General features: G+C 35.7%; 1 protein-coding gene across 1 annotated transcript in view; it reads right to left on the bottom strand.

The window, feature by feature from the left end:
* Window positions 1-26,612, bottom strand: part of TENM4 (teneurin transmembrane protein 4) — a 1,543,936-nt gene that overhangs the window by 1,323,221 nt on the left and 194,103 nt on the right. The window contains exon 2 of the mRNA XM_077174070.1: window positions 20,414-20,460. The gene's annotated coding sequence lies outside the window, so the exon portion shown is untranslated. The remainder of the gene's footprint in view (window positions 1-20,413; window positions 20,461-26,612) is intronic.

Genomic DNA, 26,612 nt, shown 5'->3' with positions numbered 1-26,612 from the left:
AAAAAGATTCAAACCCAATTCAGTGTGGCTGTTTTAATCTCCAAGGCTGAGGTACCAAGAATTCACTCCCCCTATTGTGAGCCATCTAGACAGATGGAAGACAGGGCACAACTCTGAATCAGAAATGGCTTAGTGGTGGAATTCAGAGTGTGCAACTCCTTATCTCAGCAAAACAGAGTCAGCCTCAGCCTGGCAATCTTTGGAGCAGAACACTCCTCCTCCTCCTCCACTCACACAAATTATGCCACAATAATGAAGACTAGCTGCGTGACAAGGGAAGGGACATAATGGAGAATGAGAGGAAAAGCGACTGGAAAGAATGGCTGAACTGAATAAAAGCACAGCATGGTTCCTTTCTGGCAGAGTCTGTGCAGTTCCTCATTTTGTTTTGGTGGTTTAGTTAGGTGGTAATGAAGGAGATCTTAAAGGAACTAAGGTTATCTGAACACCATAATTCATAGCCAGGAAAAAAAATATCTCAGACAAGCATGCATTTTTTCTTTCCTATTCAAATATAAGAAAAGTTCTGTGCTTCACTGATTCTACCAAATTTTTGCACTGAAGATTACAAAATTTCATGTTCCTATTATCCAGAGAAATTCCACAGGATAGGTTTATGATTTCCCAAATAAATAAATAAATTAAATTATCTTTCTGTGACTCTTAAGATATTATTGAAACAAAGCAGCAAACTAGTAATGTACTGAATATAATCATACTTCTAAATTATATCTTGAATTATTGATGGACTATTGACCCACAGAGAGTATCTTTAATAACCCATTCCTAGCATCTACACTTAAAAGTTTATACACCCTACTGATGTATTAACAGAAGGGTAGATGAAACTATACATTCAAACTTTTTATCAATCTATTAATCTTTTGTTAAAATAATTTTACCATGCAGAAGGTTAAACCTAAAAGTTATTCAACATTAGTTTTACCAAGTTACATCACACAGGAGGGTTTATTAGACCATCCATCTTTAGAAAAATTGATTTTTGACTATCTATCTAAAGAAAAATAATTAGTTGTGGTTTTGACTACAAGAACAATAAGATTAGTGATATGAACATAATACCAACCTTGATGATTATGTTCCTTTAGTATAAAATATACTAAAATGAATTAGAAAGGTACCTCTTTTTTGCTGTGTTTTGTTTTGCTAGGCTACCAAGAAACTAAATTTTGTTTAATTTTATTGGCATATAAACAAAACAGAATCAAAATAACTGCTTCATTAACATCTCATCATCAGATCCTGATCCAAGCTTGCAGGGTTGCCATTTGGAAAAAACAAAAGAAAATCAACCATTCCCTAAGGAAAAAAACCAAACCTTGTAACATTCTGGTGTTAAAAGCTGCTTTTTGATTAATAAATTAACAAGATGACTCTGGAGTCAGTGAAGAATAATAAATTTGATCTCACTATAACTACGGTGCAAATAACTTGTAGACACCAAAGCATTCCAATTAATATACAGCTCCGAAGATGTTTCTGAAGAATGTGCTTTCATAGCTCTGCAAATCTCTATACAGTTTTGCATACACATGCATAGATACATATATACGTGTATAGCTTAATTAATATGTTTACCTGTTTTTGAAAACTTTTATTGATTTATATACCTGATGTTATGCTTCTTCAATATGTTAACACACTAGGAGAATCAATATTCTGCATTCTAATTTGGATAGCAGTAGTGTATCTGTGTGAGGGGCCTTTTGGCCCCTCCACAAGTGCCTGATCAGTTTTATTTCTCATATTCTCTGGTGGGTTTGAAGTGAAATGGGTGAGATTCTGGACAATTCAGTCAGAAGTTGCTGGGCTTTTGAGGTCCACAGTAATGACACAGTGTATTAGAGTATGAGCAAAGATTATGGGGATTGTCTGCCCTTTCAGAAAAGCCACAGTTTCTTGTGGCTAATACCAAAATAAAGTGAAACATCAAACTTGTATGACAATTTTCAACTTTTTGGTCTACCTGATGAGAAATGGACTGGAATATATTTCCAAAGACAAAAATGTCTTACAGAAAAAAAATTTAGCCTTCCTAGCCTCTGTGAATTCAAGAAGTTTACTGTGTCTCCAGCACTAAACTATACACTGGTGTTCTAGTCACTGGGGGGAGGCAGACAAAGCATGCAGATAAAATACTCCTTTACAAATAGCAGAACCCCTTATCATCCCAAAGCTCATCTTCTGTATATGCTGTGTTGTTAGGCACAAGCCTAAAATCCTGGTTACTCCTCCAGCTGTAGATTTTCCTCTCGGATCTATTATCCATAGCGTCAGAAAAAGCATCCCTCATCTCAAAAAAGTGTTAAGACAGAAAAGCTGACTAATGTAACGTAAATCTCTGTAAAATACTTCACTCATGTAAGTTCATGCACAAACACACACAGAGGGTTTGAATAAACTGTGTGTAATACATTGCTTCAAGACCAAACAGACGTCTGTATAATATCTCTTCTTTCCTGATCCTCAGGGCTGCCTGAGCACTTCATAATTCCTTCTGAAGTTTAAGTCCCTTTCTTACAATCAGTAGCTGTTCTACTTTCCAATAAGAATCTATATATACAGATAGAGATGGTGGGGATAGTATGGGAAAATACTCAATGGACTGCTTTGAGCAGTTTCAAGTCCTCTGCAGTGTGATACAATTTAACCTGGTGTTATTACAAGACCTGATTTAACCTGGGACCAATTCTAGCTTGTACTGTAGCACAGAAATAGGAACTAATTATTCCTACATTTTTATGAGAATCAGTACAGTAAAGACAGGATTTGTCTCAATCTCCCAGATAATGGCAAAAAGTTGTCATTTTTCATTTTGGGAGTGAAGCAAATAATTGAAACAGATAAATTATAATTTGAAACAGATAAATGGCAATTGCACTTGATGTAAAGAAAATAAACCAGTAAGCCAATAATATATTGTGAACTGTCCAAGACATTTCCAAAGAAGGGTACCTTGAAGTTAAATTTCTTGAGTGACCTTCTACAGTAATGTTCCATGCAACAAGAAGAAATCACTTGGATATAAAGAAGAATGGTGTGATATATTGCAACTAGAAAAAATATTTATAAAGAAAGTCATTTTGAAAAATGTCTCCTGCATGTTTTCTTACAAATAACATAGAAAGTTTGCATTATGAAGACAAATAAAGACTTACACTCTTAGTCACAGTTTGCAGACTATGACCTCTGTCAAACTCTACATTTTAAAATAAGAAATTGATTTTCATTTGGAAATGAACAGTGTTCATTCACCTGCATTTAAGCAATACAACAAAGTCAGAAAACTCAGAAGGTTCTCCTGGGTTTTAAAGTAAATAGTCTGTTTTATTCCTTTTGAGGCTATCCACAGAAGCTTATTCCCATAACTGCCATAATTTAACACATATTTATATAATGTTGGAGTAGGAGTGTTTTCCAAGTTATTCACTACTATACTAATTTGTCTGGCTTTCATTGCATTTTCCTGATAAATTTTCAGAAGTAAAAATCTTGACAGCAGAATTGAACACAAAGGAAGGGCTTCAGAATTCTAGATTGCAGGAATGGAATTCAAAAAACCAGATATTTATTGCTGACTGCTGAAATCAAGCAAATTTGAGAGCCATACCCAAAAATACCTAAGCCATATCCTACTCAAGCTATTCTTTTGATGAGTGTGGAGGGAAAAATAATTATTTTACAAATGCCTTTTTTTTTTTGTTCTTGGTTTCTCTACTAGGAAGAGGCTGATTTTATATTAGGATTGTAAATATATCAAAGACCTTTAAAAGAAGGTCCATTTCTGTGCATCTGCATAATTACTGCTCCAGGCATAGAAAAATGAATAATCCCAAATCAGAGACAGGAATTCAATCTTATTTATAGAATAAATAACAAGTGTCGTCAGGGTTGGGAGCTCATAAAACAGAGAAGTTCAACATAACACAGTGCAATTCTTTTTGTTTGCATCAAATTAGTTGAGTAGCTGCCTTTTGCTATCTCACCTTAAAATTTGATAAGATACAAAGACAAGGCAGTCTCTGCTTTGATGTTGCTCCTCCAGGTCAGTTTTTTATTTTCCATGTAGACTTTATTTTAGTGAGCCAAAAATTGCCTCTGTCTCCAAAAACATTCTGCGGCGTGATGTGTGTTTCAAGCCAAAACCAACTTTCCCCCAAAAAACACCCATCTAGTTTGAAGATGGAGAAAGGTACAGGTTACAGCACAAGAGGTAATTGCTGCTGGTACTGTGGCTATTTCTCTGCATGGACAGATATGAACTATGAAAGCAGCTGCTGGATGCCCTGTTTTCATGTAAATATCCCCAGCCATAATGGGCTGTGCAGCAGATCCTTGGCCAGTGCACAAATCCCCCTGTTCTTCTCTCATGCTGACATCTGAAGCACCCAGCAGAGAAAAAGAGAATGTGGCTTGTAAACAAATTACTTCTTCCCTTATTATTTGAAGAAAAAGAAGAGGTAATGGATGAGCGAGAGAAATATTGGGTAGTGTTCTGGGGCCACCTATGACTCTCATGGAAGGCTTGGCTTATGCTGAATGAGACATGGAGCAAGAGATCATTTCCCCTGCAGTTACTTCCCCCCTGCTGTTTTTACTTTTCTATAAATACCATACTGAGGCAGGAGTGGAACAGGTATTGAATACAATACCCTGTATTTTATTCAATGAATCCTGACTTGCCAAGAGGTTAGTGATACCTTTTCCTTGGGAATGGTCCCAATTAAGGGAATGATGAGACATAATGACTGTTGCTCAGTGCTCTGGTTGGAAGGTGTCTCATGGTGGTCTCCTTGCCAGGGAGGTCAGCAGTAGATCAGAGGTTAGTTGAGGGCATTTAAAATTCATCAAACTGAGCACAAGTGGAGGGTTAGCACTACATCAGCCTTAACACACAAAAATACCCCCCACAATCCTGACTAGATTGTCTGTACAGAATCAGGCCATGGGTAGGCAGAAGCACCTTCAATCAACCCTTTTTGTTCAGGGCCCTATTAGTTTCCAACATGCACATCCAAATGCTGCTCTTTCACACACCTCTGCTCTTAAATTGTTGATTTTTTCAGGCTGAGATTTATACTCGTATTTCAGAGATGTATCAGCCCTTGTGTGCTGTCCATAAGGTGGCTTTGAAAGATATATGTGTGCACCTAATCTCCAAAAAAAGAAAAAGATTCTTTACCGAGTTCCCAAACTGTCTACGAGAGCAGTACAAACATTTTAAGCACTACTCATGCTCACATGGACATGGTCCAAGACATATCAACAAATTCATTGCTTTGTGCATTGTGCAAAAGGACCATTTTACATCAATAAAATGTATATCTCAAAAGATAAAATCATGCAAACATTGATTTTTGGTTGGGAGATTCCTCCTGCCTTGGCCTTGCATGTGATGGCTCCACTTTTGTGAAAATTCAAAAACATTATGAAACAACACCCAGTATGAAATATTAGCTGGCACGTAGGCAGGAAGAACTCTGTCCTTGTAGTCAAAGAAGCTTACTAACTTCAAACACCCATTTATCATGCCATTAACTTTGTACCCAATTTCACAAAGAGCAAAGCAGCCTTTTGAGGGGAACTCACTGCTGAACGAAAGCTCAAATAGTTGCCCATTGTTCCTTTGCCACAGTACACAGGTTCCTGGTGACATTCAGCTAATGAATTTTCTTGATGATTAACTACTCATTCTATGGGATCATTGTAATAGAAATATATTAGCTCCTGTTACAAGTGAGGTGGATGTGTCATTACTATAAGAGAGCAGGGCTTGATTTTATTCCTCTTCCTCGTCCTCCTTTTCGATTCACAAAGTCTGAGCAAAACTTGGAAAAGTATCATCAAAATTCAACATGCTGAGAAAAAAAATGCTCCTCTATTGAGCAGTAAAATGTATTTAGGTGCAGCTTTTTCATTAACTGTTGAATTAAAAGAAAAGTAAAATGCAGACAGGGATATAAAGTAGCTCCTATTTGGAATTTATATATTTATGTTCATTCTAATTGTAATTATGCAGAGCATGCTTCAGAAATAAGTGGGAAAAAAAAAGCCATGAAGACACTGTAGATGTATTTCTCTGAGAACAGACCTTATAATTAACTGCAGATATTCTCTTTCTTTTCTGTTGCCCATTTTCACTGCAGCTTACATTCTAAAAGTGCTCTGCTGTTGCTTAAACTGCACTGACATCTTGTGGCACTGAAATAGAAGAATCCCAAAAATTAAATTTTAAATCTTTATAAAATATGAATTAAAGTGTTTACCTTCAAGTTCTGCTGTATTGAACTCCTAAGTTGGTTAGCGTTTACTTGCTCGCAATTAGAATTGGGGTAAATCTGCCACAATCAACCTAAAATTTTGAGATGTCATGATAGAATTATAAAATGTTTTTGTTTGGAAGTGGCCTTAAAGACCATCTAGAATAACATATTTTCCTTTAAAACTGAATATGTTTGAAGTTTGTTGACAAAAAATCCCATGTCTGTGAGCATGTACACTCAGACCCTTTCTCAGACACATGCAGCAAGAGACAAACCATTAATCTCTGGTGTTTTATCACCTTGGCAACAGCAAAGTGTTCAGAAAAACTTCAGATCTTTTTATCCCTGAGAATGAAGACAAGATACAGGCAATCATCAGCTAAATAAAAATCTCCTAGTGGAAGTCCATGGACAGACAGAGAATTCAGAAGTGAATTAAGCTCCAGTTAATTCCAAAGGAATAGTTTTTCCATCTTATCAGAAGGTGAGGAAATAATTTGTGATGCTCCATTGGAGACAAAGTAAAAAGCAAACTACTGCTGTGTATAAAGAAGGTTTCATGGGGAGGTAGCCACAGCCCTTTTTTGTCTGTCTTTGTATAATTCCCCCACTGAATGCTTCTAAGTCCTGTGAGTATTATCTGTGGTTTTATGATCATATCAAAGGAAATGACATGTCCCTAGGAAAACACAAGAAAATAGGTACAAACTTAAACCCTTAAGATGAAGCAGTCTCCATCACACTCCTGTTTGTTTTATTCATTGCTGCTGCAGTATCTGAAAATGCCTTGTAATATTGCATTAGGTGCACAAGACCCTGTAGAGATAGAGAACTATTATTATACTCCTTTTAAAAATGGAAAATTGAATCAGAGGGAGATGAAGTTGGTTGTCCAACTGGAGAGGAATTTATGTGAAAGCATCAAATGGAAGTGAAGCGGCCAGTGTCTGAATTAGTTGGCACATTGTTGTCCAGTTCACTTGTTTCATCTCACTGTTTCTTCATGTGAAGTGTCTAATATCTGTGATCAGAGAATCACAGAACCACATAAAGGTTTGGGTAGGATGGAATCTTAAACCCCTGACACGGGCAAGGATTCCTTCCACTAGTCTGGATTGCTCAAAGACCTGTCCAACCTGGCCTTAAGCTCTTCCAGGAAGGAGGAAGTGTTCGAGCACCACATTCTGTGGTGTTTGCATGGATGCTGAAAAATGGAATCCAAAGGAATTCCTGCTGGGAGACAAAGGAGGAAAAAAAAAAGGAGTACAGACAGATCAAAGTAAAACAAAATATTCTAATTTCTGAAAGCATTCGGCTTTGGGAAAAGATCTTTTCTTAAACACAATTTCTGACTTTTACTTACAGTTCTGCTTGCATCATCTCTACTTGAACTTTTGTGTGAGGTTTCTATATGTGTTTCAGAAAAACACCTTTACTTCCATGTGTGCTTGCAGGAAGGCAATAAAAATGACTAGTGGATTTTATCAAAACAGACCACTGAAATTTTCCCAGTCATATCCATGGAGTCAAATACTGATTATTTTTGCATGGGATCTTTTCCTACTCTTAATGTAAAATATACCTATAATGCCATTGAAAGTAAGTCTAGAGTAGTCCAGTAAGTTTCTTGATTTTCTTATGCTCAGTTTTTAAGTTTAATTGTTGTTTTTGCTTCCATACTGCAGGCAGAGCTGGCAGTAAAGACATGCCTGAGGGACACCTTGATGGAATCTGTAGTACTGCCTGCAGGATTAGTAAAATACAGCTCACCCAAGCAGCCGATAAAATGTATCTATTATTGCATAGAATACGGCATAATTGGAATATGTCTTATAAAATAAGACCTCGTTTTAAATAAAAATCCTCTGGGCCATTGAGGTTTCCTTTCCCAAGACCTAAATAAGCATAATTATATAAAGATCCTGGGCAATATTGCAGTAGTTAAATAACCAATGAATAATCTTCATATATTTGTGTGTTGATTTCCAGTAATCTGACATTGCATGAATCTTCTCACAAGAGTTTATTATATTAATTTTTTATTTCTCCTCTAATATTTTCATTCTTTTTTGCTACTAGATATTGTCTATTTTGCTCTACATATTCTTGCTTCTCATGTCTACTTAAAAACCTAATCATTAGGAACAAAGAGATAAGGCTGAATTCTGCTTTAGCAGATTAAACTACAGAAAAATTCAAATTTAAGTCAATAAAGAAAAGCCTTTACCACATACAGAAGAGCTTTGACCACTCCTATATGACCTTGACAAATGTAAAGTCCCGCCTGTGGGAGAGTTGAAAACCCCTCATTCCCAAATATTAGCATTTGAGGATTGACTGTAACAATTCTACAGAAAAGTGTTGGGGCAGGAGCCAGCAAAGAAGAGCAGCAGCATCCTGGGTTTCAAAAGCAGTAGATTCAGAAGATCCAGGGAAGGAATTATTCCTCTATAATTCGTCCTTGTGATGCTGCATCCACTTTTTGGCACAGGTTCATTTTTTCACTAATGACATATTTTCATATATGACATATTCCAATATCTATCCCAAGGAATTATAAAAATCAGAGAAAATTCATTAATTTTGGACCATCACTTTTTTTCAGAAATACTGATATAACCAGGCTACAAAAGCAGGGGTGGTAAACTAACTACACAGATATAGACGCAGAAGAATTTTCAAGGGACAGGGATTTATTTAGAGATTTCTAACTGAAAAGATACTTTTTTGCAAGAAAACATGCCAAATACCCAGGAGGAAGCTTGATTTTGCATTGCAAAGCAGCCCTAACCAAGTTACTTAAGTTCATATTGGGTCTTGGAAGCCTGCATTCTTCAATGTGTTTGATGTGGGATCTTGGGAAAAAATTAAAATCTGTGTTGAGGGGAAGCCTCATCTATTTTAGACTTCTACTGGGATCTGAAATCAGTGGGATATTTTTTAATCCTTCTTTTTTTCATGCTGAGTAAACTTTTAACATATTTCTGAGTTTCACTACAAATACTTTTTGAGTGTGCTTATTTCCCATCACATCAGGTAATTATTAGAGGTACAACTTCTCTGCAAAGACTGACTTGGCTTTTGTGCTAATTCAACGTAAATCTGTATTTGCACCACTGCCACTCACAGCAAGTCAGCTCCTCAGAGCAACCTAAAGTGCCTTCAGTTCAGCATGTCTGAGAACTCACTGTAACAGGATGCTCAATTTCAAAGGAAGAGATTAAATCAGGTTTTTAAATACAAAATATGATGAGATGTGATATTTTACATGCAGCTTTGCTCTATTTTAACAATATTAGGGATACGAATGTTTCTGTTTGCTGTTACCAAAGAGCTTTAAGTGCTGTTTTAAGCATGATTTTTAAGAAATGTAAATAAAATCTATGCAAGGTAGAAGGTACAAGCTACAAGGATGCGTATTACGCTCTAAATTTACTCCAGTTAATACAATACAAAACTTCAGGCTTACAGTTAAAATAGGAGAAGAAATTAATTTGTTTATATGAAAACTTTTTTGGGGGGAGTACAAATATAAGTAGTTTTTAGAGGCATAGTTTTAATATTTTCTACACTTTTCCCCCCAGCATTGATTCTATATTCATTCCCCTCAGTCAAAACCTGGATTACTTCAGAATGAAGGCGACAGGCACTGGAATTTGTTTTTAATGACTGCCTCAAAAACAAAGATTGTGATATTCTGAGGAAACATTTTAAACAGTTACAGCAATCTGACCATGGTGAGACTATTTAGAAAAAAACTTTTCCAAAAGTTTTCATTTTACCACTTTGCTAAAGTCCAGCTTGGTGCACTATTCCCAGTTGGTTCTACGGAAGTATCCTTCAGCACATTTGAATAAAACTTTCAGGGATTTTATGACTGAGACAATTCATTCCAACAACAAAAATAAAAGTTGACAAGATAGCTATTCAGAAGTAAAAAGGGGCTGCAAGAAAAAAAATATAAAACAGATATAGATGTTTAAGGTAGGGATTCTCAAGATTTGTCTTATCATAATGAACACATCACATCCATCAAATGCAAAGACAACTTCTTAGTAGTTGGATGAAATTTGGTTTAAATAGACTGGTTTTGCAAGCATGCATGTTTCTTGTCTATCGTGATCTCTTAGAAGTGTAATTTCATCTTCTTGTTTGCCCATAAAAGAAAATATTTTCCTTTGACAGTCATGCTTCATGTTAAAGTGTTCTATATTAGAAAATGTTTTTACGCAGCACTCCAAGAAACCAAAAAATTTTACAGAGACTACATTGCATCAAATTTTTGTTTATATCATCTTATATTTTACAAATATAAACTGCAGTAGATAGGAAGGTTGTTTTGATGCTGGCAGATAGTGCAGAAACTTTTGGCTGTGGAGCATTTTGGAGTGGCTTTTTTGTTTGTTTTTGTTTTGGAGGTTTTTGTGGGGTTTTTTTGTGTTTTGTTTTGGGGTTTGTTTTTTTTTTGTTTGGTTTGGTTTGGTTTTTTGGTGGGGTTTTGGTTATTGGTAGAAGTTTTTTTGAGATATTAGAAGAGTTTCTCAAAATATTAGTTTGCAAGAGTCAGCCATGCAGTTTCACACAGGTAATAGGAATAGGCACCAGCCAAGCAAGAATCCAATTTGTAAAAGCATTCACTTTATCACACCACCCTAGAAAGATGCTCTATGTAGTAACTACATGAACCATTCATAATAAATGACCCCAAGGGAAAAGTGATTAATCATATTTCAGTTGTTAGTTTAGCGAGGTGAAACACATTCCAGTGGAAGAAGATTGCCTTACTGATACGTCCTTAGAGGCAAAAATTCAGGGGCCCAATAAATGGGCATAAAATCTAGAGGTATGCCATTTACTTCAAGAAACTTCTTTGCTAAAGGAAGGGTGGGGAGACTTCTTTTTAAACCACAGTCAAACAAGCATTGGAAAAGAGTGATCTCTTCTGACACACATGGACTGGTCATATGGTTGATATGTGAACAATCATACGATCATGTTAAACAGATGGCACACAAAACACTTCCTTTTTCACTCTAATTCCCAAAGGAGAAAAAAAATTGACACACAAGATATGCTACGACATATTGTCACAGCCTGCTTTATATTTAGGTGAAATACACACTACTGTTTTCTTGAAATGGGATGCTCTAACACAGTCTTGGTCTCAAAAATCTCTCCACCAAAGTTTCTTAGGTTTCTCTTTGTTTCTGTCTTCTTACAGAAATGTAGTGATCAAAGTCAACTCCAATTTCAGCAGATGCTGCAAAGAGCATTAGTCTTTCCCAGTAGCCTTTTACATTGGTCCATCACCACTCATATTGTGCAATGGAAGCACGACATGAAACACAAATCTACTGGTGTATTTCATTTTAAATAACTAGTGAGACATGTAATATCTGTCTGCAACCAGGCCCTGTATTACATGTAGCCACTGGAACTATTCAGAATATCTGAGCACTGTGGCAGTCAACATGTTCTATCAGCTTCACTGGACACTGGATTTCCACCTCCTATTTCTGGCAATATTGTATAACTTGTTTTTTTATAGAGAGGAAGTGCTTAAGAAGGAAGGGTATTGATTTTGTTTCTAATCTAGCGTGAGCACAATGAACAACTAAGTAATACTCATAGGAATTAATACTCCATGATAATTTAAGTTTTATAGCAAATGGGTTTAATCTTCCATTGAGAGGAGTCCCTTAAAAAGTTTCCATGAGCTTCTAAGAGAAATCACATGCTGATTTCCTCTTGCAAGGGCTATAGAATAATATTAAAGATGCTTGACTGAAATAGATAACATACACTCAATTATCAGAGGCAGTTATCATAGAGATTTTTAAAGTTTTCCCACTAACATCTCTTAGCAATGTAAAATTGTTCTTCCAGTTACTTTAAAAAATGAACAGTTTATACTGTTTTATCAAAAAGAAAGTATCATGATCCTCCTGGCCTTTGTTTTGTAACAATCAATCATTTCTGTCTGCGAGGCTCTGCCCTCAAATCTTCTATACTGCAATACAGTATTTCACTATTGTCTATTGAATAACTCCTTCTACATTCCCAACTCATTGGAATGCAATGTTTTTTATTCATAGTTTATGCTTGTCTTGTTGCATTATAGCACTACTGTGATTATTAATCTCTTCATCATGTAACAATAATATGAGGTAAATCAGCCTCTGTTACCAGTCTGGAATTGTTACTTCCTAACAAAGTGCTGAAGTGCTGCCTTTTACCTCTGATAAAAATCTTGCAATAAATTTTCTTTCAGTAAGATCCTTTAAATCATTAATTTGGCTGAGGAGTGATGCAAATGACCAATGAAGAGAATTTTCTGTTTTAATCCCAGTAATAAATCCTTTATCTGTAAGTAGGCAGCTTTTCTATTTTCAGTATGGGTCTGTTTAAAGCGTTACAAATACACAGGATGAGAACTGACTAAGTTAGAGGTTTTTTTCCTTCTGCATTAAAGTACCTCTGAATGCACAAATATTAAACTTTTGTAATTTTTAACTTAATTATTTCAGTGAATGGGACAGATTGGTTTTGCACAAAGACATTAGCAAGGGGACATTGAGATACTACCTCCATGATCTTAGTCAAATCACTCTAGGAAGTGGTGGGGTTTTTTTGTCCTCAGCTGAAAATGAGGACAGCATTCCACCCCTCCTTCCCAAATTTTTTCTGATTTTCCTATTTAGAAAAAGAGTTCTTTGTCACAAAGAGGTCATTATTACATTTTAGGCCTCTTATCTCTACTGTGACCCTTACTGATTGTATAGATATAAATATATGGTATTAAGAATACAAAATCATAGACAGAATGCTTCACCACTTCAAATGCAGCATGTGAGAGTGAAATTGATATAGTTTTATTCTTACCTGTCTGGTGTCTGTACAAATTCTTGATTAAAACCAATAAATACAAATTGTAATCTTGGATGCTTTTCATACCATCCTAGCTAAGTCATCATAACTAAAGAATCAATTTAAATAATTGTACAAATTATACATATTGAAAGTTTTTGGAAATAAGCTAAAAAACATCAAAACAGCCATTTAAAAATCAAGTTAAATTTCTTTTCTTTCAAGTTTAGTACCTTATTCAAATCACTAAAGAGATCAGAGGTAGGGTTGTAAAGCATTGGAACAGATTGCCATGTGAAGTGGTAGCAATTCCATTCCTGGAATTGTTCAAAAAAAGTGTTGATATGGAGGACATGGTTTAATGGTGAACATGTTGGTGGTACTAGTTTGATGGTTGGACTTGATGATCTTAAAGGTCTTTTCCAACCTTAATGATTCTACGATTCTACCTTTAAAAAAAAAATAGTCAAAGGCAAAAGCTGCACCCAGCCTCAAGGGAGTTCGAAAAGACAGTGGTAGGAACCACTAACTGGTCAGCCTTACCCCAGTCCTTGGAAAAGCCACGAAGGTCAGTCATGGAACACATTTCAGTGTATATGAAGGAGGAGGTGATCAGGAGCAGCCAGCATAGATTTGTGAAAGATAACTCAGAGTTGATCCAACAATTGCCTTCTATGAAAAATGTCAGGATCTCTGGCTAAGGAGAGAGCACTGGTTGTCATCTACTTTGTCTTCAGCAAGGTTTTTGGACCTATCTCCCACTTCAGGGACTTTCTAAGCAACTTTTTTTGAATTCAGGTTTGACCATGAAGTAGTGTGGTTACCTCTATCTGGAGCTCATAAAAATGGATTAGAGTATGGTATGTTTTCCTCCAGGTACTAATATATTTTCTATAGTTTAAGAGGGATTTTATGTCTCTAGATAGTGAGCAGTGCTCATCCTGGACTTTGTAATTATAGCTCCTCTTGTGCAGGGTAACCAATGGACCAAGATTTCTGGGTTACTTTTATAGCATGGACATTATTCAGAGATCTGTTCTAAATCAAAAATCACAGGGTGGAGAAAGACCACAGGGGAAGAATTAAAAATAAGCCACCAGGAAAAAAAACTCTTTCCTCAATTTATTTCCATATCAGAGGTGTAATACTAGGCACCAAACAACTTTAAACACAGATAAAATAGAACTGTTATTGGAAATATGTTCTTGTGGGTCTTTCAAACAGACATGAAAGAAGTTATGGACAAAATGTGAAAAAACACACAAGCCTTATAATCAAAATGGCTTGTGGGTCTATCATTTCAATGTAGCTTTGTTCTTTCATAGCACAGGACAATCAAAGCAGATTAGGATTTGTCATCACAAACACTGTATGAGCTGCACCACAATTACCTTGTTACTTGAGCATCTCAAGGCTTGTTGCTGCCTTAGGCAACATCCCTCGTGCTGTGTCATTGTGCCTTATCATAAATTATACTCATTAAGAGTGTATGAATAATGGTGACTTACAGATGATTTCAAATTTTATTCAAAACCTTATTGTGTGGAAGCCTACCTCCTGCTGGATATCCAAAAGCCATCCATAATAAAATTGTTTCCTTTTCAGTTTGCGGTTGTTCCTAATTCTGTTTCCTGTTTTACAAAACTTTCCCCAATGTATTAGAGGCATAAGTCATGAAGATTCCTGGTTGTGCAACTGAAAGTGAAACAGCATGAAAGGCAGCAGCAGCTGGGACTAGGACTCGGGAGTTTTGAGCATCCTCTGGTCTCTATCCTATTAATCTCAGGCAAGTAATTTTGTCTTTGAGTTCCCACTGGTTGTCTCCTCTGGAGAACTTATTACTTAATGAGATACTAAGACCCTACATTCAAATAGGATTTCTGTAATACAATATTCTCTACTCCTAATTTAGGTTTCCTAAGGAATCTGCTGAGAGGGGGGTGGGAAAGAAAAAGATAAATTTCCATACAAAAACAACTCACCACAAAAAAACATCCCAAGGGCCAACCAGGGTTTCCAAGCACAAGGGAAATCATTTTGCACTTTCTCACAACAGGTTGTCTTATCTTGGCAATTTGCATAAATTGATCAACTTCAGAAGAGATTACACAAATACTGTGTAGTTTTTCTGGACCTCAGTGTGCATGTAGAGTATTGAATACAGAACAGCAGCTTGAATTTTAATGTTCTCTGAATTGTATTCTCAGCATGCTAAATTCCCATTTCAAATTAAACATGTATATAGCAAACAGGAGAGTTTACTTAGCTGTTTCATAGAATGTCTCTGGACTAGATCCTAAACTCATAAATATTATTTATATTTACATTTTAGGTTTTTTACAGAAAAGGAAGGCATTTTTAGAACACGCTGTGAACTTCACTGTTTTTTAAATGACAATGGATTCTGGACAAATATCAATCACCCAGACTGACATTCACCCAGAGAACTTTTCTGATGTCACAATATTTAGAAAGACCAGAGCTGTCTTTCAAAATCCCTGATCTTTCAAGTTATCTAGAGAGAAGCAGGGAAATAATGATTTAGATTTGAGGAGCATTTATCTCAAATATCATACTCAGCTACCTTATCAAAATAAGGTGCAAAGGACCTATCTTGGGGCCTTATGATGACTTCAGCCCTAGAAAGCTGGGACAGAGACACTACCTCAAAGAGCTCTGCCCCAAAAATGAAGTTTTAGTAGATCATCATATTATCCAAATGCAGCTTGCATCTGCACATGAATTATCCTTGCTTCTTTGAAATTAGTGCAATAAGTGCACCAGATAAAGCTGGTATTTTCTCTTTTACAAAATATATTATTCCGCTTTGCACTGTAATATTTCATGTATATTGATCAATAGACTTGCTTGCTGCTGCTTTTCATGGACAAGACTCAGCATTCATCAGCCGCACTTTTTAGGTCAGACACTCCTAACAACTACTCTTTTTCCACTAGTGTTTGTAGATGTAACAAAGAAGCAGCAGGATATAAAATCTATTTCCGCCACTAACATAGATTTACAAATGCACACACGGCACTGAACCTGTCTCTTCTGAGTTGCTTACTGATTATTATATTTTTCTTCCTGAATGCACTCCGTAGGGCTGACAACTTTATAAAGTCCTCTTGAGAATCAGAAAGTTGTATGTTGTAATATTGACTTGATAATTTTTCAATGTTGCTTTTTTTAGCAGGTTAAAATAAGGTATGACTATCATCCCTCATCAGTTTCATCACCTATAACTCCTGTTCAAAGGTTCTTGCAGATGTATCAGAAAATCACCTCATTCCACTTATAAATAAAATCTCTGCATGTATATCTTATTTTAGAGATAGCACTTTTCCTGGAAAAAGCATTTCAAAGCTGCTTGTGGTAACTATTTTGATATCTAGGTTATAGAGAATGGGAGTGGTATTCACTGTGTTTATAAAGAAAGTGGAATCAGATTCTGCCTAAAGATATACAGTGGAAAAGGAATAGGCAATATCAACAAGGTGAAGCACAGAAATTTCAATTAACTATGAGGAAAAAACAGTGTATAATTAGAGTGATGAAATACTGGAAAAGTTTGCCCAGGTTGCCTTATCTCCATCCCTGAAGATAAGCAAAACTCACCTAAACAAAATACTGAGCAATCAAACTTGTCCTTGAAGATAGTCTGAGCTAAGTACAGGTTTGGAACAGATTATCTCCAGAAGTTTCTGCCCATCTGAATTTCTTTAATTGGGTGCCTGAATTTCTGTTTACTCATTTGGGAATTATCTACACTAAAATGTTATTATTTTGAATTGTTAGCAATGAAACTGCTCAAGGCTTTCACCGAAGGGAGAAAAACTGAACAAAAGATTGGCAAATGTTAATGAGAGATAGAGATGTAGAATATACTTTAGTGGACAAAATAATTTAAAAACAGACAGAACACTGGACCTGGATGGTCCAAGGTTAATATAGGAAAATTAGGACTCATCATGATCACAACAGTAGTTCCCTCTGTTTCTGCAAAATATCACAGAAGACTAAAAAATTCTAAGCCTCCCAGTAGAAACAGTTGCCAATTTTAGTGTTTTCTTTATGTGCAAATATTTTCTAACACTGTATGTTGAAATTCTATCAGTGGTGTTTCAAAAACTTATTTTTCTTTTTTCACATTGCATATGGTGAATTACTACAGTATGATATCAAAAAGTGCTTAGCAGTTGTTAAGTCATCTGAAGAAAACACAGTCATTGACCCTTTACACAAAATGAGGAAATAAATATAATTCTTGAAAATCAATCCAATTTGAGACAATACACAAGTTTCTGTTCCAACCAGAACTTTCAAATGCCTTAAAAAACTGAACAAAGCTAATAATGTTCAAACAGAAAATGAGAAACAGAAAGTATTTATGAATATACTGATGTGCTTAAATACAGCAAATCACCATGTCAGGTTTTGGAGCAGTTCTAGTTGAAGTATTCAGAATCATTCTATTTATCTGAATGCCAGTGAGGAGTGAGAGACAATTCCAGTGTCATTCATGTCACAGGTAGAATGAATTGTCCTCTGGAGATGTTTTTTTGCAAGGCTAAGCTAAGTAGGTAAAACTAGCTAAGAAAAGAGCTTACTCTTCACTTAGGATTTCTATGTTAGCTAAAATGAATTCAGGCTTAACTTATCATATGAAATAGCCTTTTTCTGCTTCAAGAACTGACATGAGCAGTAGCATACAGCAACTCTACAAAAATTAATGAGATAAAATCTGAAATGGTTACCTAGTTACGCCAAAATTATTGCAGAGCTCTACAATAATTTTTATCCAAATGATACCATTAAAACTATTTGAGCAGAGCTATAATAGAAATGTTTGAAACAGCAAGGGCTAGAATCAGGCTCTGAACCTTTCTCTAAATCCATACCTATGGGTACATCTCCATCACTTAAACAATGATCAATGGCTGCTTGTAACTACTGAGACCAGACTGCACAGCACGTTTCTCCATGCAGCTGAATTATTTTCTGTGGTAAAACAGAATAATTTCAATCATGCTTCCAGGTTAGAGTAACCTGTGGTTTATGATGTTCTTCAGACCATGGTGGATGTTTGTTGGAAGCACAAAATGCAAGACAAAGTATATGACACAATCTAGGTCCTTTCTAGTTTAGTTACACAGATGGATCATAAAATCTAATTTGGCAAGAAGAGGTTGTAGAACCAGGATAATGCTCTGCCACAGATTTCTCTAAATTATGCTGGATGAAAACAGTGTTAGGGGAGATGATCTGTGGCATCTAGTTTCGACACCTTCTAAACCAGGTCCTAAAAGTTGTTCAACAAGAGTAAGGAGTAATGTTCCTACATAAACATCACTTTTTTCAAAGGAACCTTCTTACTCTGGCAATATTTTCTGTTCCTTCCTAAAGTCTTTCAAAAATCATTTTCCAGCTTCCTCATGCATAGGTACCACAGCTGCACTGGGACCCAGTACCTGCCTATAAAGTGAAGGTGAATACAGTGTAGTCTACAGAGGCAGAGAACAAGCCAATAACACTATATTTATTCGCTGCTTGATTTGATTTCTGGTCAGTGGTGTGATTTTCCCAAAATGAACTGTGACATTTCCTACAGCTGCCACCTCAGCATAGAAAATAGGATTCTGCTCACCTGGGACTGCCACAAGGGAAAATGCTTGCCAGCTCTAGGTGTGTACACAGTGTAAGACAAAAAATTCTATTCAACTCTATGGTACAGCTCAATCATAATGATTGCTTCAGAAAACCAGAACAACAACACATAAAAGTACATGGGGAGGACTCATTCTTGTTAACATTTAATATTTTCATATAAACATAATCTTTCCTCTAGATGAGTTTAAGATTGCAATCTTCTTCTGTAGAGATGCAAAACTTAAGGGAAAAAATTACAAAATTAGCATCTTCCTGATGGCATTTCTGTGTGCATTAATAGAGACATCTATTTTGCTTTCCTTTTCACCTTACTGTATTTTTTAACATATATATAATTTTATTCCATTGATTTGGTTGACTCGCTTCACCTATCATTTCACTACTAAAAGAGCTCTAAAATGGTCAATAAAACAATAAAATTTCAAATAAAAATACTCCCCAATGGTGGCAATTTCATAGAACTAGATCCAAGTTTTTTGTAAAACATGTTGCATCTGCTTTGCTTCTATAAAATCTATTTACTAGAGAATAAATTTTTCACAGTAAAATCACATAATGCTTTTTAATGCAAATATTTTATCAAGAACTCATAGGCAAGCTGATTTGGTGGATTCTCCTTACAAAGCATGTTTTGTGGGTTTTTTTTAATTAATGCCTTGAAATGATGGATACCTCAAGTTATAAGTACAAGAGCAGCTTAATATAACTAGTTTTGTACTAGGGAATGGTAACATACTGTATTTTATATTGACCTGCAGAAATAATTGGGTTCATATATTTGTGGACACTCATTTATTAGATGTTATTAGCTAAGTGTTTTAAAGATTGCTTCTGTCATATAATAAAATATCAATTTGATGGTCTATTTTTCATTACATCAACATACAATGTAAGAGTAAAACTGTATGGAGATAAATGGCTAAATCCTTCAGGGCTAACTCCACTTGAAAAATGTTTATTGGAGATAATATGAATAGTTTGAATATAACAAATAACTACATTAATTCAGGAACTTTTTTGTGTCAACTTCAAAGCAGAAGGACCCAGCCACCACGGAAGTTGATAGAAGCTTTCCTTCGACTGGGATGGAAGAGAACCTGCTCCTGAAAAACACCCTGATACCCTGACAACTTCTCTCAAACACATCAGACTTGATATTCTGTGTATGTACCGTACCTTTGAAATCCCATATCCTTCTGCCACCAGAGAGTAGGAGTTTTAGGAATGACAGATGAACCGCACCACTGAGAAAAGTTGCTGCCTAATCTCCAACACGTTCAGAGACTTGCTCAGTTGACTTAAAACCAAGCTTTGTTGCAAAAGAAAATGGTAAAAGCTAAATCACTTTCCTTCAATATGAACACCCATTTGCAATTTTTGTTTTTGAAACCCTATTGAAACCCTATACAATCTTAAAAGTTTGCAAGATTTTTTTTTGAAACCCTAATTGAAAGTTCTGCCAGAATTACAATGAATCAAATAATTGATTGAATTAAACTGTGTGTTATGATGGTCTTAACAATCCAAGAAAAGCATTAAAACAAAACAAATTGAAAATATAAACTATGATAACTTAAAACAAAAGGACTTACCAATCTGTCAGTAATATTTTCTTGCCAGTCTTAACAGCAGCTGGGGCCTGGCAAAAAGAGAAAGCAGAAAGATTTGTCTCAGTTGCTTTATACAGCAATGTAGGAGTCAGATGAGAGTATCAGTGAATCAGATGCCTCAGGTCACTGGAGTCACCTCCAGCAGATCAGTGCAGCTTCTCAAGTTCTCTGTGATGGCACAGATTTACACCAGAAGAGCATCTCAGAGCAAGTATGAGTGCATAAATTCATGGTTTTGTAGTCTTACATTTTCTGTAGATGCCTTTATGATATACAGGCTGGAATTTTTTAAACTATTGGAAAACTACAGAAAATTATTTTTTTTATATTACTATAAGGTATTTTCATGATAATTGGCAAATTTCCTAAAATAACACAACAGAGCAAGTCAGATATCTTGAAGAAATTTCTACTCTTAAGCTTTTATTTATCAGGCAAATTGAACAAGAAGATATTAAATATGGTTAAAACTTTTTTGGTCTCGTTCTTGTGAAATGAAAGCCAGTGAACTGATAAAAAAGTTTATAAAAGAGTGGCTGTAACAGTTGAAGGCACAATTCCTGGTTTTGAGAACAATAAACAATACCTAAACTGTAGGTTCTTTAGAAAAGAAATATTTTATTGTAGATAGAATTTTGCCATAAATGAGGAACCATGATACACTAAAAATAATACATTTAGTGATAAGAAAATATGAAATCAAGATGTTTACCTATTTTCTGAAATATGGTATATTTGGTTACAATTCAATTCTGACCAATAAAATAAATATTTATACTAACCAAGTATGATATTCCTAGCCTATAGGGTATATGCAAAGGTACTGGGTCTCTTTTTATGTAATTATTAAAATGTATTCTCTTTTCACCTAATTATTAAAATAAGATATCATTAATTTGGTGGGCATTAGTAGTGCTAATGCATTAGTAGTGCTCAAATTGAAGATAGAATTGAGCTATTTCCCTGTTTTTTCAGTTGGTCTTTCAAAAAACTGATCAGCTTCACCAAAATTGATGTGTCAGATGAGAAATTACAGCTAAATTCAACATGGCTTTAAGCTGCACTGAAATATTTAAATAAACTGAAACAAATTAAATGAGAGCAGTGAAAATGTAATGTTATCAGACTAAAATGCCAATTACTTGTAAACACAATGGACAAATAAGATTCTTCAAATCCATTATTTTAGAGTATAAAGGGTTTTATACGAGAAGATGAAATGTTCTACATAACGGGGTTTAAGAAATGGTCACTAAAGCCATTATGATACTTTAAATAGAGACAACAGTAAAAAATGGCACTCCACAGAAAGTAATCTCAGCTCTGTTTTCCTTTAATACCACTCACTACATCAGACCTGTAGTCTGTGTGGAGAGGCTTAATACTTTATCTGAAGAAATCCCACTCAGCCTCCTTCACAAGCAGATAATGACAGGAAGCATTCCTAACAGCATTACTCATTTACAAACACTAGTAAGTATTATGGGATTTTATTCCAACATCATTTTATGCTTCTGTGGTTCAGAACTTTAATGAATTAGATTGCATTTCTAGTAGGAGGCTCTGTGGGATAAGAATGTCAAATAAATAGCTACTTAAACTGTCTGTTTTCAATCTTTTTACAGATTCTTTGCTTCAAACAAGCTGATTACATCATAAAAACAGCCAAATAAACAAAATAAATCTATGTAAATAATTTGGGTTTTTCTCACCTCCGTATCAATGTTAGAGCTAAATTTTATTTAATTATTACTAGTGATGGCTTATTCTTTTCAGGATCAGAGACAACAAATTTAAGGACATCAGTCTGAGGAGTTTGATATGTTTCTGTTTTGTTTATTCCTGCTATCCATTATGTTTTGATTTCAAAACCTACTCTGAAGATACATCTGCTCAAGAGATGGTTATGGATGTGTGTCATTATTAGTCTGTTTTTTTCTGCAACTCACACCAAGCAATTCTCTAAATATACCTTCACTACACAGCTGTTTACAATGAAAACTGCTACTTACTTCAGCATGGCTAACCACACATTGAAAATAATGGGATAGGAATAGCATCTATCAGAGGGAAGAACTATCAAATACAACAGAACAGGTGTGAATGGAGACATGAAAGGCAGAAAAGATCCAGTCTACACAGAAATTTAGAAAAATAAATGGTTTTGATGAATTTATTGCCTCTGCAACTTCCTGAAAGGTGTTTGTGTCAAGATGGGAGTCAGCCTCTTCTCCCAAGCAACTAGGACAAGGGGAAATGGTCCCAAGTTGCACCAGGATAGGTTCAGGCTGGAAATAAGGGAAAATTTCTTCACTGAAAAGAGCCTATTCCAAAAGAAAAGTTTTGGAATAGGCTGCTCAAGGAAGTGGTGGAGTCACCATCCCTGTAAGTGTTCAAAAAAGGAGTGGATGTGGTACTTTGTGATGTGTTTTAGAGAACATGGTGGTATTCAGCTGAAGGTTGCACTGGATCTTGGAGGTCTTATTGAATCCTAATGATTCCATGCCAGCTGGTTTATGTTGTGAAATATTTCCCAAAAAGCATGGAGTATTCAAAAGTAAGGCAAAAAAACCCCAAACATATAAGGTTTAATGGAACAGTGCTGTTACCCAAGAAGTGGTTAAATGTCCAGTGTTTTCTCTCTCTGACTCTTTTGAACTCTTATGAGCATGATTGAGGCCAAAAAAAAAGTAGAAATTCTTTTGAGTGGCAAATTAGCTTCCACTGTCAGATTGTAACGAACCTATTTAGGTGAGTGTACAGCAAGCCCATGGAAAGAATGTTTTCTGAAGTACCCCTGGATTGTTTTTTATAATTAAATGTAACTCGGAGAAAATAAGATGTGAATCTTCACCTCACCTTTTCTTTCACTTCTGTATTGCGTTCTTTATTCTCACATATAATGATAGTTGTGATTTGCATCCTGTCTATTCATAGATAAAAGCTTTATTGAGATATCAAAAAAAAGAAAAAAATGTCATGTTCTTTATGCCCTTCTGCAAGAATAAATACTGATGTTTCACCAGGAATGATGGAAAACATGTTCTCCCCTTAAATTAACAATTGCTGAAACAGTCTATGTTAAAGCTAAAGAAGATTTAATTTACATAATGATGACACACAAATTGCTTAAATAAAACAGTAGCCACATTAAAAATGTGTTATGAAGAAGGTGAAAATAGAGAAAGTTGCACTTCAATCATTGCAATGATGAGGAAAAAGCCAGCTGGCAGGAGTGACCACACTTAGTATAACAAATTACAAAGGATATTTTAGAGGCATCCACATGCAAGGGTCTGTTGAAAAGGTGGAAATACAGCAACAACTTCAAATGATGCATCAGTCATGCCCTGGTACTAAAAAATGTATTGTTGTAACACCACAAAAATGCGCTTCAAAAAATGTATTGTTGTAACACCAGCACCACAGCATAGGTTAATTACCCATACTTTACTTAATTACCCATACATAACTTAATTACCCATACATAAGAAACATTTTTATTAAGAAATCAGGGGGGTAACATTTAGGATATACTGAATTTCAGTTTGCTGATACAACCTTGGATCATTCTCCTTGTGCATAAATACCATGAAAATCCTGAATTACGCTCCCTGAGCCTCAGCCAGTTCACAGACAAACAAGGGTAAAGAATTGCAGTTATTTTTGCACACGCTTTTTTTTTTTTTCCTTCATAAACCAGTTATTGATGATCTCACATCACTCCTCCAGTCTTTTATGTGGGTGTAAGAATAAAAGATCTGTTCATTTGATTATTCTGAAATTCCAAGTAATTTTGGTGATGGCGGGAGACCTCTAGGTAATCATTCACTTTTTGAACTATGTAATCTAGAGAGTATCCATTTGCAATATGGGACCACAGGGCTGGGATTCATTTTATCTACATTTAGTCACAGAAAACTTAGGCTCTTAGTCTAAATTAGGCTTCTAATTTCTTTCTATGAGTGATGGAGAGAGACAATCAATTCCAGATTCATTCAATCCTAAAACAGACAATTAAGATAAATGAAGGACTGTCTGAGCAATCGTGTCTCACTTAGCTGGCCTCATGACTGGCTTAGACAAGACCCCTAACATTTATATGGTTAATACGACATGATTGATTCTACCTCAAAATACACAGATCTCACTTTTCTTCCATGTTCTACCATGTGTTTGCAAGGGAGCATTAAGTGTCTAGATGAAAATAAATTGTAGGCATTTTCATAAGGATAGTGCAATAGATATGGTCATAAAACCATGTAGGAAAAGTGAGGAAGCCTTGGTCCATTTGTCAGCAAGGGACATGGATATTCCACTACAATAGTTATTTGGATTAAGACTGAATAACCATCTCTGCTGAACAGAATAAGTAATTAGTACTAATCAGACAATTAATGATTCTGATGTAAGCCTATGGTAGGCTTTCAATGCTATAGAAGCACATATATGTAAAACTAAAATGCAAAAGTAGCCATACATAATGAGTAAAAGGAGGATTTCTACATATTACTTTGAACACACATAATTGTCAGCCCATTACTAGATAATTTGGAATAATGATAATTTTTTTAACAAAAACCTCTAATTTCAGAGGGGGGAAATGGTGTCTAGCCCTGAATTTTGCAAAAATTTTAATTGCTGTGCAAAAATACAGAAAAAAACCCTACAGATTAAATCAGACTTCTCATGTATGACCTCAGTCCCATGACACCAAGCTGCTTCACAGGGCACTGGCATTGGCAGCCACCACCCAGCAGCCCTCAGGAGAGGCCAGTATAACTATAGGAACAAGCTTCCAATATTCTGTCACAGGTAAGATATACTTGTTTTGCCAAAACTACACCTGAATATTAAAAAACCCAAGTTTTTAGGTGCCTGCAATCCATATGCTGGCAATAACCAAAGTGGCATTTGAGGAACTTTGGCATTCACAGATTGATGCAATCATGAAATGGTTTTGGGTTGGAAGGGACCTTTAAGATCATCTAATTCTAATCCCCCTGCCATGGGCAGGGACACCTTGCTCAAAGACCCATCCAGCCTGGCTTTGAATGTTTACATTAAATCTCCATTTATAAGTAAAAGTTATGTAGGGTGAGGATGCATTTGACCAAATCGAGATATTATGCTGGTATAGACAGTGTTTTTTTCAGTCTTTAGCAGCATATTGCAAGTTTTGCTGTGATTCCTTCAGTCAACAGCTTGCCATGTTTTTCAAATCAAAACATCAGCTAAGAAATTTCTTAGAAAGAAATGTTTAGTAAGAGGAAATTACATAAAATATATTATTTGCATTTACTAACACAAGAATAAAATATTTTAAACTGAGGATTTTTTAGGACTACAGCAAGAACGAGGAAATACAAAATGAGAATCAGCTGTCCACTAGATGTATGATAAAATATCTGATTTGATGCAGAAATTACTTCTGCTTAGCTCCTATGAGCTCATAAGGAATAGCTTACATAAACAACAGAGTGGAAGAAAAAGGCAAAGTAACGTGATGAGACCTGCTTAAGGAACAGCACCTCATCAAGGCACAAAAGAGTCTGAAAACACAGAAATTCAGATCATCTTAAATCATGACATCATATCTGGCCAAATCTCCCTTGTGTGTTGACATGCTTGTGTGTTGACATGCAAATATTTGTAGACATGGATCTCCAAGCAGACATTCCCTTCCCCTTCTCCACTGAACTGGGGGTTGGGGTGACATTGTCCCCTTAACCAGGGCAGCTGATTAAGGCAGTGGCAGCAGCCCCCAGCTGACATGGAACAGATTGTTAAAGCCACTTCCACCCTGTGCTATGATGCATACAGTGGGGTTTATCTCACTTTGCTTTTGATGCCCTTAGAGAAGACACCTGCATTTGGGATAATCACTTGAGCCTCCATCACTGGCACTGGCAAGAAACAGGCACTTTCAGAGCTTAGCTACCTAATCCTTATTTAGATTGTTCTCACCTTGTGCTTACACAAATCTGTTCCCACTTTTATCTGGAATCTCTCTACCACATTTCCCAACCTGGAAGAGCAGCTGCACCTCCTGCAAGGCAGCAGATGCAAATACATGTGGACTGCTGAAAGCTTGCTAATGTCTTACATTTACTTATTTTTTATCTGGAAAGAAAAAAAAAAAAAGGAAAGAAAATAAAAGAAAAAGAAATAAAGAGGAAAA

The sequence above is a fragment of the Agelaius phoeniceus genome, chromosome 2 (genome assembly GCF_051311805.1).
Source record: "Agelaius phoeniceus isolate bAgePho1 chromosome 2, bAgePho1.hap1, whole genome shotgun sequence".
NCBI lineage: Eukaryota > Metazoa > Chordata > Aves > Passeriformes > Icteridae > Agelaius > Agelaius phoeniceus.
The sequence above is the reverse complement of the archived record's forward strand: the minus strand, read 5'-3'. Positions and strand labels throughout refer to the sequence as shown.